A 15,065-nucleotide genomic window follows, 5' to 3' on the forward strand; every position below is an offset into this window, starting at 1 on the left:
GAGAGAAGAGGGTGAAACAGGGAAAGAGAAACGAAAAAGACCATCAGAAGCAGATCAGCAAGGCTGGAGAGAGAAAAGCCAAGAGGGAAATCCATGTTGAAAAGGACTGGGACACAGAGACCCAGACAGACGGGCCAAGGCAGGGAAGAGGCCACCAGACGAAAGGCGAAGGAAGGAGAGAGTGAGGGGGAGAGGGGAGCGGGCGAGGCGGATGGGGCGGGGAAGAGAGGAGAGAGAAGAAAAGGAGAGAAAAGGGGGTAGGGAGGGGAGATGGAGAGCGAAGAACTGGAAGCGGGAAACGGGAGAGACAAGGAGAGAAGACAGGAGTGGAAGGAAGGGAGTGGGGTGAAGGGACGCCGAAGAAGCCGTGGAAACGGGTCGCGCGGCTGGCGGGGGGTCGCAGCAGCCCCCTCCCCGGGCTGGGCGGGCTCCGGCGCCCCGGCCCCGCCCCCGCCCGCGCGCCCTCCGCCCCGCCCCCCGCGCGCCCCGCCCCCCGCACTCCCCGCCCCTCTCTTCCCGGTGTCTCTCCGCCCGCCCCCGAGAGACTGAGCGAGCAGCGAGATTGCGGGCGAGAAACGCGGAGCTGAGGCACCGAGGAGCTGGGGAGCGCAGCGCGGCCCGAGGCGGGAGCGGCCCCGCGTCCGGAGCGCACCGGAGGGGCCGAGCTGCCCGCGCAGCGCCCGCCGCGGGCAGCGCAGCCCCGGCCGCAGGTAGGAAGGGGCTGCCGGCTTCGGGACGCGGGGCGCAGAGTCCGGGACGGCTGGACAGCGCGGACGGTCGCCCAGAGCCACCGCTGCGGGCCGGGCGGGATGGGGTCGACCACGCCGAGTTTCCAGCCCCGGCGCCTCGCCCGGCCTCGGGCCACAGGAAAGAGCCTGAGGTGCCGCTCCGACAGTCGAGGCGCACCCCGGCCATCCCCATGGGACGCGTAGGGGACCGGGGGAACTAGAGGGACCGAGGGTCGCTAGAATCTCCTGCCTTTTCCTGGTCGCGGGCCCCTTGGACCCCCAGCTGGTGTTGAATTCTGCTGGAGCCGTCGAAGCGCCGCGTTCATCCCCAGGGGATGGCAGGGGACCCGGGAAAGAATGATAACGTTTGGCTAGTCGTGCGCCACTTCTCCGTCTGGGGTCAGCTGCGCCGAGGTCGAGCTGTGCCCCTCTTCTGTTCTCTCCGGGCTCTGGGGACCAGGCGACTTGAGAATGGGACACCTCCTTTCTGTCCTAGGGCCGCTTAAGCTGTCAAGAAATGTTGGCTAGAAAGCACACCACAGCTTGGGCTTGAGCTGAGCGCGCTGAAGCTCGCGACGCGGTCTCCCCACTCCTTTCCCCGAGGAATGTGGAGTGAGGGGGGGTCTCTCAGAGGGGTTGAGGACGGTGTCTCCTTGCTACCGCAGGGACCATTCTCAGCTTCTTGCCTTACATCCTGGCATTTACTTTCCGAGGATTGGAAAAAGGGACGACCCTGCTCCCCGAGGTTGCCTGGGGGGAAATAATCAGCGGGTCTTCATGCGTGGTCCCTTTGTACCCACACGTCCCCACGACTGGCACCCACAGATGCCGTGTTCTAGCGTAGCTTGCTTTTTGGACAAGGAACTCAGACCTGGCAGCCCGGCACTGAGGCTCTGGGCTAATCTACTCCCCAAATAGATGTGAACCCCAAGGAGAAGATTGGGTTTTTAAAAGCCCAGTGATGATGTTTAGTGTCTTCCCGTTGTGGGGCTTCAGCTCTCTCTCCCTCTCCCAGTAAGCTCAGCCTCATCTTCATGAAGAACTGGGGGCTCTGAATAAAATGGCTCCTGAGCTTTGGTGACACCCCCAAATCAGAGACTGTGTCAGGCTAAGTGAGTGGACTTTGGGGTAAACCTTTATCTGTGACAGGCAAGGTGGGTGTTTGGCAAGAGAGGGGGTGTTGGGTGCTGGGGTATTGCTTAGATTCTCTCTTTGGGAACTTTGGGGGAAATGCATTCATAAGGGAGTGTGAAAAGGCACCCCAACTCCCAAATTCCAGAACAAAGGAGGTCAGTGGGAACAACAGGCATCTGTACTCTCTCTTTCTCCTTGGAATGCTCTCTCTGGGAAGGGTTGACCCAGCCCCTGCTCTGGTCCTGGTCAGAGCAGCCTCAGACCCTCCCTCCCCCTCCTCCCCACACACAGAGGATGATACAAGTCCCTGGAGAAGTGAGAGGGACACCCCCCCCCCCCAGGAATGGGGCAAAATGGCTGAGCCTCCCTTGAGCCTCAGAAAGATATTGTCAGGCAGACGGCAAACAAAGGAAGCGCTCTCTCTCTAGCCAAGCGCTGGCTCAGTGGCCAGTCCTCAGAGGACAAACAGTGAGTCCCAGGCAGTGGGACGCAGCCCGGCTTGTCTGCCAGAGCATCTAGAGAGTGGGGCGATCCCTCAGAATTACAGTAGAGAGGCGGCCGCTGTGGGAGAGAAGAGGGAACCATCTCTGCTGATGTCCTACCCTTTAGTCCATGCTGGAGGCTCAGTGAGAACTGGGTCCCCTAGGAACTCAGGATGGGGCTGGGAGGGGCGTCTAGAGGCCAAGGAGGAGGCAACTCAGAGGGCAAAGGAAAGAGCAAGTCCCTCAAAGCTGACAGAAGCACAATAGACCTGTCTCTCCCTGGATTTCATACGCATGGCAACCAGGAGCTCCAAGTGCTATGAATGTGTCTGTGCGTGGCCCAGCACCCAGCAGGCACTCAGTCAATGTCTTACAATAAAGCCTACATAGATGGAAGGTGAGGACAGCCTAGCATGGACCTCCCTGCGTCGTTGAGCTGGAAGGCTACAAAATACGGCCTCCGAGACCTCGGCCAGGAACGAGCCCTAGAAGGATTGGCTTGGAGCTGGGCTGCTGCCATCTTCTGCAGGTGACCTTGGGCAAGTTCTCATCCCCATGGGAAGGTAGGAAAGAAGTATTGAAAGCTGCCAATGTATCCAGCTTATAATTCCTACAGTAACCTTGCGCAGCAGGTACTATTCTAATCCTCCCCTTCAGAGGTGAGGAAACTGCAATACAGAGAGTGAAAGTGACTTGCCCAAGGTCACACAGCCAGGAGGAGGCAGGGTTGAGATTTGAACCCCACTCTTCTGACTTCCAGGCCAACGCTTTGCCCCTTTGATGGGTCTCTGGGCTTTGTTTTTCACCTCCATAAAGTGAGGTGGTGGGGCGATGGTCAGGGTTTGATGACTGACACTGAGACCCCTCTGGACTGCCGTCTGAGCAGTGGCTGCTCCCTTGCCTTCCCACATATGCTAAGAGCAACCTTAAATAAAGCACAGTGTCAGGCAGCTTCTTGCCTTCGCATAAAGACGCTGTTCCTACGCTTGTCTGTGAGCTCAGTAGCTGAGATAGAGACATCCCAAGCCGCTTGGAATTTGGAGATGTCATTTTGTCCCTCTTGTGGGGTGTGGATCACAGGCTGAGCATCGTCCCCAGCTGATTAAGCCTTGCTGTCGCCTCCAGCCCCCTGCATCCTAAAGTCCATCCCCTTTGTCCTTGGGAGCAGGTGGAGTGCCTGAGTCCCTCCCTGTCACCTGGCCTGAGGCGTGCCTAGCGCTTCCTTGCCTTTGATCACCTAAGCCGTCTCCCTCAGCCACATCTCAACGCCAAACCCAGTTAGAGACTCTTAATCCCCCTGCTCCCCAGATGGAAACAGAGATGTGTCAACCTTTGCCCATGTCAGAACCGCCCCTTCCATTCAACTGGGCCAAGTTGCCTGGACGGTGGGCAGAGCACACCTGCCACGATAAAAACAACCTTGAATCGACAGCAATTGCAAAGAGCTGCAGCCACAGCCCACCGCCACCCCCCCCCACCGCCCTCAGTGGGGAGACCATCAGCTGTTCATCCACTGCTCTGTGGCATTCCTCGGCACCAGCTCCCCAAATGGCCCCAGCACCGAGGGGCCTTTCTGCCACCTTTACCCCATTCTCTGCAGGTCGCTGGAAGGTGGTGGGAAACAGGGTGGTACTTGAGAGGGGGAAAGGCTGGGAGGCCCGATGTGGACCCCAAAATAGGGCTTCCCAGAAAACGTGCCTCTGTGAGCTTTACGAATGTCCAGCATGTTCACGCCCAGCTCACCTGAGAGCCTCCGGAGCAGGGGGAGGGGGTGAGAGGCAGCGGCAAGCCGGCTAATAGCGGAGATAGGGTTGCCTGGCATAGACCGTAGCTGCGAACGCAAGCTGTGATGTTTCAGCACAGACTTGGATCCAGTCATAAACAGGAAAGAAAAACCCACTAAATGTTGTTCCAATGATAATATCATCAATAACAGTTATAACTAAGAGTTATTGCAAGTTGGTGATCTGCCAGGGAGTGTGCTGTGTGCCTTCCTGCTAGTATTGCATTTAATTTTCACAAAACCCCGTGAGCTACATAGTGGAGTTGTCCCTGTGCTGATGAGGAAACTGAGAAAGAGAGAGGTTTAGGCACCTGCTGCAAGATCGCTGGCCTAGGAAATGGCCCTGGAGCCCAGAGGCGGCCACATGGTGCTGACACCCCTGCCACGGAAAAGGCCCTGGCCTTGCTCACTTGGCAAGGCCCACGATGCCCTGTTTAAGGAGCTGTGCAATAGAAAGCACTTCCCAGTTCGTTCCATCAGTTGAGCTTTGCCACAGCTCAGGAGGCCAGTAGCGTGATAGCTGCTATTTGCTAGCTGGGGAGGTTGAGGCAGAGAGATGAATTTGTACCCAGTGTCCCTCAGTTGCTAATGCCTCTGTTGGATTTGCACTCAGGTGCCCCCCTGTACAGCGCATTCATGACCTATGCTGTAGATTCATTTAAAGCTGCTGTTGACGTTGTGCACCCAGCCACCTTGCCCTGACTCTCGGTGCCCCCCAGTTTGTCACCACCCTCTTGCTGCTCTGGAAGCCATCGAGAGCAGCCGAGGAAGCCGTCAGCTCTGTGTACCGTGATCTGACATGACACGAAAGTGGCATCCGATTTGATGAGAGCTGCCTGCAGCGAATGGCCTTCTATTTTTACATTTCTCACAAATTGGAAATTACAAGGAGGCCAGGCCTTGTGGAGCGATTGGCTGGAGCCCTGTGCAAGCAGGGGGTGTGCAGCTAGGTGGAACGGGCCACATTTAGGGTGCCAGGGACCGTCTTGGCTACAGAAGGGGCTCCCAGCTTCCGGGGCTGGATGAGATCCTGGCATGCAGGTCAGCCTGGAGGATGCAGGAGTTAGTGGCTGCTTCGGACAGTGACCTGCAGCTCTGCCCACCTGTCAGCTGCCCAGTGTCTGCAAGATTGGTGTCGCATGCCAACTCTGGAGATAACTGAGTTCTTACCAGAGGGACATTCAAGGTCAAAGATGCCCGGAAAGACATTGACAGCGGGTTGCTTTCATGGCCTTATTGTTTGGTAAGGAGGTTCTGTGCAGGGAGAAGGCAGCAGCCACAAGAAGGTGAGAAATGACATTTGGTATCAGTGTTGCAGTTTTCTGGAACTTAGTGCTGAAAGCAATTCTCCCAGTCATCAGAACAACACGGTTTACAAAAAAAAAAAAAAAGAAAAAGCTCTTGTGGCTGTTCTTTCTTTTGCTCCTGTATGAAGTATGCCAGGGGAAGAAAATATGGTTCTTGATATCCCGGAGAACGGTCCTCTGTCAGACAAAAAGAGACATCTTCTGTAAGTGACTTTTCTCAAAAAGCCCAAATCAGAATGACCTTGACTCAGATGAGGCCTCTTTGCACACACGTAAAATACACACACACTTAACGCTTAAGCAGAATTTCACAAAATGCTTTCCATTGAAGTTTGCATGAGCCCTGGGAGCTCCAGGTGAAAGCAATATTATTATTATTATTACTACTATTATTATCTCCACCTTTTGGTTGGGGAAACAGGAGCTCTGCAAGCCCTGAACACCCTCACCCATGACCTCTGGTTTCCCAGTTGAGGGGAATCACCTTTCCTAAGCCCGAATCCGAATTCACCAGGTAGCCCCTTGGAAGGAACCCAGAGGAGCCTCGATTTGTAGGAGGCAGAACACAGCACCGGGGTCAAGCCTGCCAGATAGTGTGGAAAGGCACAGCGTGAGGTTTGAAGGACAGGGTCCCTGATCTTGTTCTAGCCTCCCCTGAGCCCTGGCCAGCAGCTGACATGTCCTCCGTCGCATCCAGTTTGGGGTCTGAAGTGTGCTCATCTGGCCAGGACTCTGCAGCGGTGGCAGCACCCGGGGAAAGGAAGTCTGGTTGCTTTCAGATGCTCGGGCACACGCACACGTGTGTGTACCTAGATGGATTTAGATGAAAATGAACACCAGGGGTCCTGTGAGATCATCTAGAAAGATCAAGGGCCTTGGTAACCAGGAGAGGTGTGGGCAAGTGTTTGTATGTGAGCCTCGGGTGGTTTGGGACCCGCTTTGTGCCTTGGAGTCTTGCCCCACCCAAGAGGGAAGGGAAGGGATGGGGGAATGGGATGCAAACCACTCACCCTGGCCCGTACCCCCTTCCTGTCTGCCCATGGACTGCTGCCCATGCTGAAGACTGTGGAATATCACGAGGTCTAGGGGCTTCCTTCTGGGGGTGGCAGGGACACTTGAGGGTCTGACATGTCCCCTGGCTGCGTGGCCAGCCCAGCCCTGACCACTGGTGCAGGAGCACCTCCCAGGCATCAGTCGTGGGCCGCCCGAGGCTGGTGAGAGTAGTGCTGGGGGATCAGTGTTGCTGTCCCCATAGGCCGGAGGAGGACCCTGAGGCTGAGGGAGGTGGAATCACTCTCCCCGGGGTACACAGCAGAGTTCAGACCCAGGACTTGCTGATGCCAGCCCCTTGCGCTTCCCACGCCACCCGCTGCCACTGGAGAGCACCTGAGTGAGAGCGTAGTAGGGGGAGGTGGGGCTTTCACTCAGTGAGGCGGAGGATAAACAACACAAAAGTGACCACAGCCAGAGGCCGCCGCTTCCCACGCGCTGTGCACTGTCCAACCTGCGTCCAGCCCTCGCCGCCGCCCGAGCCTCTCAGCGCTCACGTTGGCCGTTTCCAGAGCTTGAGGTCAAGGACCCACCTATGATTTTTTTTTTTTTTTTTTAAAGTGGGCTTGGGGATGGAGAAGAAGCAGTCTTACTGAAGGACTTTATTTATTTATTTATTTTTTACTGAAGGAATTTAAATGCACTCATTGTACTGCACGTACGCTCCTAACAGGTCGTCTCAGTGCTGTGACACGAAGTCATCAGATGCGTACAAGCCCCAGTGCTGAGCGCTGACTTTGATGCAGGCGCTGAGCCCAGCACTTTACAAGCCGTGTCCCAGGATCCTCAGTAGGACACTGAGCCCAGGGCACTCTTGTGGTTGCCCGGGTCGCCCCCCTGACTGACAGGTGCTGGGAGACCCGAGGCCTGGGCTTGCAGACCCCAGGAAGTGGCGGGAGAGCTGCCTCCTATGCGGGCTGCCCGTTAGCCTGGGGGACAGTGGGCCGGGTCCTTCCCTAATCTGGGCGTCGCTTTCTCAGACTGTAAAGCCAAGGGGTTTGGACCGGACACGTCGATCGGCTGCTCCCTGTGCCCGGCGCCAGCTCTCCAAGCGGTAAAGGGGGGCTGCGTGCCCCACTTCCTCCTCCATTTCCCCATAATAGCGTCCCTGAGACTAATGACTGGGAAACTAAGAGCCCTTTCTCCAAATGGCAGTGAATGCCGCTAATGACAGAGCAGATGCAGCACTGTTAATTATGCCGCGGGTATTAAACCAAAACGCCAGCCCGGGAGGAGTTAAATAGTGCCACTGGGCTGGCCACGGGTGTGCCTAAAAGCAGCGCCATCAGCCTGCGCCAAGGCAGAACCGCCCCCTCCCCAACCCGGGAGCCAGCCAGGAGTCACAAAGCCTCGTTCGCACTGGCCCCTCCCCAGCATGGGGTCCGCGGCGGCTCCTTGGAGCTGAGACATCGGGATCTGCTCTGGGAGATTTTCTTAGAGGCCTCTGGGGGGTCAGAGGCAGATGTGGGCCAACAACTGGACCATATAAAACTTTGAGCACCTACTGTGTGCTGGGCCCTACTGTGGGTCATGGAGGTAAACCAGGAGCAGGAATGCCATGTCTTCTGGTGTCTCTGGTGCCAGAATAGTTGGGGACGCGTAGCAGGTGCTTAGCTCTTGCTTGTGATTGTCTATGTGGCTCCTTAAGTGGGAGCCAGAGGCCACACAAGTGGGGACCAGAGCAAAACCAGCCGTGGGCTGAATGGAGCAGAGGGACAGGCAGGGGACTGTCGCACTTCCCTAGGCACCACCCTTCCTGCCTTTCCGGGAGTCGGACCTTTTACTTGCTGGTGCCCATGGACCCCTTTGCCCTCCCTGAGCCTCAGTTTGCACACCTGCAAGTTGGGTACAGCGAGGGCTGTGATGGCAACTCCTCAGGAGAGAACGTGGTCACCAAAGGCAGCTTCTGGTTCTTCTTGTGGATGTAAAATGTCACTCAAACCTTCAATCCTCTTCAGTAACTCTGGTTCCCTGCCTCCTGCTTCCTGGACCTTGAAATCTGTTTCTCAGGTTTTTCTAGGCCAGAGAAAGTCACAGAAGCCACCCATTTCAGACACCTCTGTTACAGATGGGTAAACTGAGGCCTAGAGAAGAGGGGGGTCTAAGGCCTGCAGGTGCTGGGACCCAGAGCTCCTAACCCCTAACCCCGTGCTCTTTCCCCTGCCCCAAGCCAGCCCAGCTCTGCTGCTGAGAAATCATTAAATAGAGTTGTTGGAAGGACTCTGGTTGCCATGGCAATGGAGCCTGTGTCCTCAGGAGATAATGGCGTTGCACAAGGCAGAGTGATGTGTGTTGAATGCTGATTCAGGAGCTGCTAGAGCGAGCGAGTGAGTGGAGGGGACTGTGTCTAGGGCTTGAGCTTCCCCAAGAAAGAGGCTGGTAGTGAGGGCAGCTGCGGGGAAACTTGCTTTGTCTGGAAGCATCCTTGCTACAACCTCGCAGAAAGGGATAATTTCCTTCACTTCATAGAGGTGCACAGTGAGGTGCAGAGGGGGGAAGTGACTTCACCCAGGTCACATACCTGGGCAAGAGATAGAGCTGGCATTCAAACCTCCAGTGGCTTCAGGGAGTCTAGGCTACAGAGGGCCCGTAAGGGGGCACAGCGAGAGGGAGGGCAGTTGGGGACACAGTGTACTCGGAGCACGTGGACCTCTCGAAAGACTGTTGAGAAGAGTCTCAAACATGAAGATTCTGGTGGGCCAGGAGCAACAATTCCAGCCCAAGAGGAATGGGAAACAGTAAGTCCAAAGTCGAAGCCCGCCCTCCCGTTTCCTAGCTGTGTGACCCAGGGCAAGTCACTTCACCTCTCTGAGCCTCAGTGTCCGCATCTGTAAAATGGGTAATAAAAGACCTACTTCTTACGATTGTTATGAGACCAAATAAGGTAAGGTAGGAAGAGCATCAAGCCCCACTGCTGAGCACAAACAGTCACTGTTATTAACCAAAGAGAAGAGGCTTGGAGAAGGGTCTGCTCCCAAACGTGTATCAGCTTGTAAGGTGTGGTGTTGGAAGAGTGAAATTGGCTAAAGCAAGTGCAAGAGCAATAAATAACAGGGATCTTCATTCCAGGCTAGTGAATATCAGCAGAACAAATGAACAGTCCCCATCACCAAAAATATAAATAAATATTTTGTCTTTGTAAGGCATGATTGGTGTACCTCACTTTAAAGGTACTGTCCCTAACAGCCTATTTGCAAACCACATCGGGGGAAACCGTGTTTGCTCTATGCCGGCTATCCACATGACCTTGCGCTGCAGCCCCGTGGAACATAAATACTCTCACCCACACTCTTCATTTCTCTATCCCGAACTGCTGGTGCAATATATTCACTTCCCTAGTTGGGGGTTGGGGATCATGGGGTTAACACCCCAAGAAACCCCAAAGTATATCATTTGCATGCTGGCAAAGATGGGATGCAAGCTGGCAGACAACCCCACTCCATTTTGGAAGCAGAAAGAGGGTGCTGGACTCAGGCGTTTTGGGCTATTTCAAAAGCAGTGGTGAGAGCTGGGATCCTGCTTACTTAGAGGCAAGCAACCATTTTGTTTGTTACCACAAACCTGTCTGAGCAGATCCACCCCCAGAGTAGAAACCTGTTCCTGGGTTCCTGGAGAGGGAGCGTCGTTTGTTCGCTGCTGCTCCTGAGGCTGGATGGCAGGGTGCATGGAAAGCAGTGAGCCCAAGCCCCCCAGGTTCTGACCCCTCCATCGTCGGCAGGCGGGAGAGAGTCAGGGAGATTCATTCTGTGGACAAATGAAGACGGTTGACATTTAACGGGATTTGAGCAAACGTGCTAATTACAGGGATAGGTACCCATGAACACTTCAGGGACCGTGTTTAATGAGCAGTTTGAGAATTTGATATGATTGGCGGCTGCCAGTGGCTCAACCATTCCCTTTTATCGGTTGCATGTGCGTTAAGATAAGTGTGGGGCTTCCCTGGTGGCGCAGTGGTTGAGAGTCCGCCTGCCGATGCAGGGGACACGGCTTCGTGCCCCGGTCCGGGAAGATCCCACGTGCCGCGGGGCGGCTGGGCCCATGAGCCATGGCCGCTGAGCCTGCGCGTCCGGAGCCTGTGCTCCGCAACGGGAGAGGCCACAACAGTGAGAGGCCTGCATAACGCCAAAAAAAAAAAAGATAAGTGTGGCATTCTGCCCAGGACTTTTTTCCCATAGGTATCTTAAAAAATAATAATACTAGCCCTAATCAGGTGATTTATTATAATCTCTGCCAGGTAACAAGCAAGTACTATGCACCAGGCTCTGTATGAACCACTTTACACAGTCTCCCATGTAATTCTCACAGTGGCCATGAAAATAGATATCATCACCTCTGTCTTAGAGAGGTTTTGTAGTCACGCAGCATCCGAACTGAGACTCAAAACCAGGTTTTCTTGACCTCAGGGCCAGTGCCGTGAACCACTGCCCTATTCCGTCTTGTCTCATGACAAATAAACCTCTGAGTACCCTTGACTTCTCAAGTGGAAGTTACTCATGCATTTCTTCATTGTTCGTGGGACTTAAGGACGTTTACTTAATAAAAATCTCACTTTCCCAAATGGAGAGGTGCTTCTCGCTACATGGGCTTTTTCGCTTGACAAAGAAGGGGGGATTCATGCTATAAAGATTCCTTTGGAAAGCTTGGTGAGTGAATCAAGAACAGATGTGTTGGCTAAAGTGAGCATTCGCTTGAGTCTTTTAAAAACAAAATTAGCTTTCTCTTGTGGGAAATGTTTGAGACCCAGGAATCTGACCCTTACTCGACTCTGAAAATACACTCCCTCCTCATTCTTGCAAAATATTCTGAAGCAATGTCTCTCAACATTTTTTTAAATCTAACTGAGCTGTATTATAAGAACAATAGGATTTGTTGTTTCCCAAATATAAACTCATATTGCTGACCTCGCTTTTTTAACCAGCCCCCAAATTTTGCATATTTCCTAGGGAAGGGGCAACAGTAACCCCTTCTTCTACCACTTTGAGAAAAGAGCTCTCTGGAGTGACTAGACTGCTCCTATATAGTAGGATTGCGAACTCAAAGGCCATGGAGGGCCATGCGGGTCAAAGAAATGAGTAAAGAGGTCAGGAACAAGGTGACGGTCATGGTGGGACTTGTAGCAAACTGGAAAACACATACCGACTCCCCGTCCCCAAAGCACGCAACCAAACGCGTGTGGGACCCATTCGGCCCGCAGGCCATCGGTGTGACATCCCTGGTGGTCCTTATTGTGGCTTGGTGTGATCTCAGTCCAGACAGTTTGTCTTTGGGGCTTTGGTGTGTGCATCTCCAGAAGGGGGCTGATAAAGGCTGCGGAGCCGTCGAGAGGAGAAAATGGAGTCCCAGGTGTGGACGCTTGGTAAGGAACCGTGGAGCTGCCCAGGGCCACCGTCACCAAAGTACCGTTCCGTGACACGGACTCAGCTCTCCATTCCAGCTGCGCGTCTGCCCATGACTTGTTACGGATCACCATTTAGTTCAGCCAGTCCCTGCGGTATTATGTTTTTCTTTTTCCCAAATCTGAGTTCTTAAAGGGCCTTAATCCTAATGCCCTTCAGAGTCCTTGAAGAACATCTTGAACAGGAGAGAATGGTTATTTAACCCCCTGGTTTTCTTACAAGTGTGTCTTAAAAGGCAAAGAGCAATGTGAAAGAATGCTGGGTGGGCATCCTGTCCCTCTTATTTCCTGATCTGAATTAATCCTTTCTGGCTGGTGGAGCAGGGTCTTTTCAGAGGCGTCCCCTGGAGCAGAATTCTCCAGAATTCCCCACACCAGGCAGAGGAAGGGAGGAAGAGAGACTCCCTCGCAGACTGCGGGGGCATGGAAGCCGGCAGCCTTGGCTCTTCCACTGCGGGTCCCCTTGTACCCCTGGGTGGTTCTCAGGGGTGCTGGAGCCTGCCCTGGCACAGCCAGTTAGGAAGGCTGGAGGGAGCTGGGGGGGGGGGGGGAGGGGAGGCCCAGCGGCCTGCTTCCAATCACAGCTTTTCAACCACTTGCGACCTTGGGCTCTGCCGGGGGGTTTCTGAAACATAGGCTCCCTCTGTCCTTGGGGTCTTGGGCTGGTTCTGTGCGATCGCAGAGCAGAGCCTGGTGCAGCACAGAGGAAATCAACAGCACACCTGCGTCTCCTTCCTTCTCTCCTTCGTCCCTCCGTCCCTTCCTTCCGTCTTTTCTTCCTTTTTCTCTTTCCTTCCCTCTGCCTCCTGCCCCTTCTCCCCGTTACTCTGCTGCTCCCCTCCAGTCTCCCTCTCTCCTGTCTCTCATTTTTGACGTCCAGGGCATTCCTTACAGGAATGAGCCTGTGAGGTTTGCTGAGTATGCGCATCTCTTTCTGATCCTGTGACCTCATGGTGGACCCTGACCAGGCTTTGGTGGGAACATGGACACCACAGAAATCAGTAGACGCCCCCAGTCAGGACTATCGCTTGCTCTCCGGAGAGACCTTTGTTAAAGCTTACCAGCACACCACTGCTTTGGAGACAGGTGCCAGCCACCTCCTCCGAAGCAGACATTTCTCGAGGACTTGTAATAACAACGTCCCCTGCCACCAGGGTGGGACTCGGGATGTGCGTCTGGCACTGTGTGAGCTGCTGTGGGGGAAGCAGAGCAAGTTGAAGACCCAGGTCCCATTGGTACAGAGGGGACAGGGGAGCTGGGGAGGTAGGACAGAAGAATTAGTTACGCATCAGGATAGGAGCCAAGTTGTGTAGAGTGACTGGGCCTTCCCCATGGCCCCCACCCCCGCCCACAGTCCCAGCTCAGGCACTGTCCTTCCATCCCTGACCTCCCCACATACACAGCTGACGGGTTCTTGCCAAATCACCATCAGATCAGATCTCTCCACCTTCAAAGGCTCCAAGGTTCCCAAGCTCCCGCCTTCCCAGTACTCACTGTGGGGAGGGGCAATTAAAAGCATGGGCTTCGGAGTTGAGCTGTTATCTCCAGATCTGGGACCGTGGGCAAGTTGCTGTCCTCCTTTGAGCCTCAGTCTCCGTATCTGTGAAAATTAAATGCGAGCATCTATGAGATGCACTGAACAGAGTAAGCACTGAATAAGCCTTTGGCATGATCACTGTTCTTATTGCAGGACACAGGGCACCCCCTTTTCCTGCATTCGGAGCCCTTTACTGCTACTGCCACCTCCCAGCCAAGCTCCCTAAATGACCCCAGATTCTGTCCAACCAAGCCAGGCCCCTCACTGTCTCTAAAAACATTATGCTTTTCCCCCGTCCTCTCTGCCTGAGATGGACCAGAAGCAGTTAGGCTTGTGGTTGGAGCAAGGATTCTAGTCCTGCTTCTGTAGCTGTGATTATAAAAGGAAGGTCCCCATTTCTGTCCCCTTTCCACTAGCCCAAATGCCATCATCTCCCAGTTTCTTGCCTGAACCCCGGCCCCCTCTATCTGGGCCATGGAAGAACTTACTGCATGGATGTTGGTTATCCACGCAGCCCGTCACCCAGCTGTCCCCAGCGCTCAGTGGCGGCAGACTCAGACGATCCCTCTGCACCCAGCGTGGGACCTGGCTCCCTGGAGGTGCGAGGTTGATGCGGGTCGGATTGGATTGAAAATTACCTCGACAAAGCGAGGTGCTCGGTCGGGCATTGTGGACAATTAGCGGCCAAACAGATGTTAGCAAACGGCTGATTGTGTGAGCGAGGCAGGGGGGCTGAGATGAGAATGAGGATGGGGGTCAGGAGGATGCTGCCGGCTAGAGTCTGACTCCTCTCCTCTCACACAGAAGGGAACCCAGGCACAGAGAGGGAAAGGGCCTGGCTCAGGGTCACACAGCTGGTAGTGTGTGGAGTGAGGATTCAGACCGGGGTCTGCAGACTCCAGAGTCTGAAGCTAACTGTGCTTCCTCCTCTGCTGGGCCCTAGAAAGGCCCTCTCCCTGCTGCAAGCACAGGCCGTGTCTGCAGGGGGAGGAGAGCTGGGGACTCCCAGAGGGGATCGCCACCCCTGGGGCTGGCTGTCTCCTGGGGGGACTCTCGTTAGGGCCCCAGCCCCAGGGGCCTGGTGAGAGCTGCTCAGCCTGGATCCCACGTGACCTCTTGTCGGCTCCCAGGACCCCTGCAGGGTTTGCCCAGTATGACCATGGGGACAAGTTAGCCTTTCATGAAGCCAGACCTCAGAGGATGAGTGTCAGCAGCTCCTTTTGGGTTTCCTATAAAGAGCAGCAGGCCTTGTCCTTGGGGGTTTGCCCTGGAAGGAATTACCATTCTCCCACACCCTAAAGGTGGGGCTCAGGGGTTCCGCAGGCACCCTGCTAGAGACACTGGTTGAGTGTGGACACAGGAGCCCAGCTGCCTGGGTTCCAGTCCTGGCCCCCCATGTTCCTAGCTGGGAGACCTTTGGCAATTCCCATTCCCTCCCTCTGCCTTGGTTTACCCATCAGTAAAATGGGGGAGAGGGGTGAGAACGGCCGTTTACTATCCATAAAGCACTTAGAGCAGGCCCTGGCATTGTCAGCTAAGCACTCAGCTGACTTCTTTCTCGTACTGTGAGCTCTCCTATCTCTTTCCTTTTTGTTAATGAAAAGTTGGGGATGTTTTCCTGTGTGCAGCCGCAGAGAAAAGAGCAGCAT

General features: G+C 54.9%; 1 protein-coding gene across 2 annotated transcripts in view; it reads left to right on the top strand.

Annotated features, from left to right (window-relative positions):
• Positions 1 to 572: 572 nt before the first annotated feature.
• The window catches only part of SLC6A1 (solute carrier family 6 member 1), a 40,347-nt gene continuing 25,854 nt past the window's right edge, over positions 573 to 15,065 (top strand). For both annotated transcript variants that reach the window (XM_060021507.1, XM_060021508.1), the window contains exon 1: positions 573 to 710. The gene's annotated coding sequence lies outside the window, so the exon portion shown is untranslated. The remainder of the gene's footprint in view (positions 711 to 15,065) is intronic.

Source organism: Delphinus delphis, chromosome 10 (genome assembly GCF_949987515.2).
Source record: "Delphinus delphis chromosome 10, mDelDel1.2, whole genome shotgun sequence".
Lineage (NCBI taxonomy): Eukaryota > Metazoa > Chordata > Mammalia > Artiodactyla > Delphinidae > Delphinus > Delphinus delphis.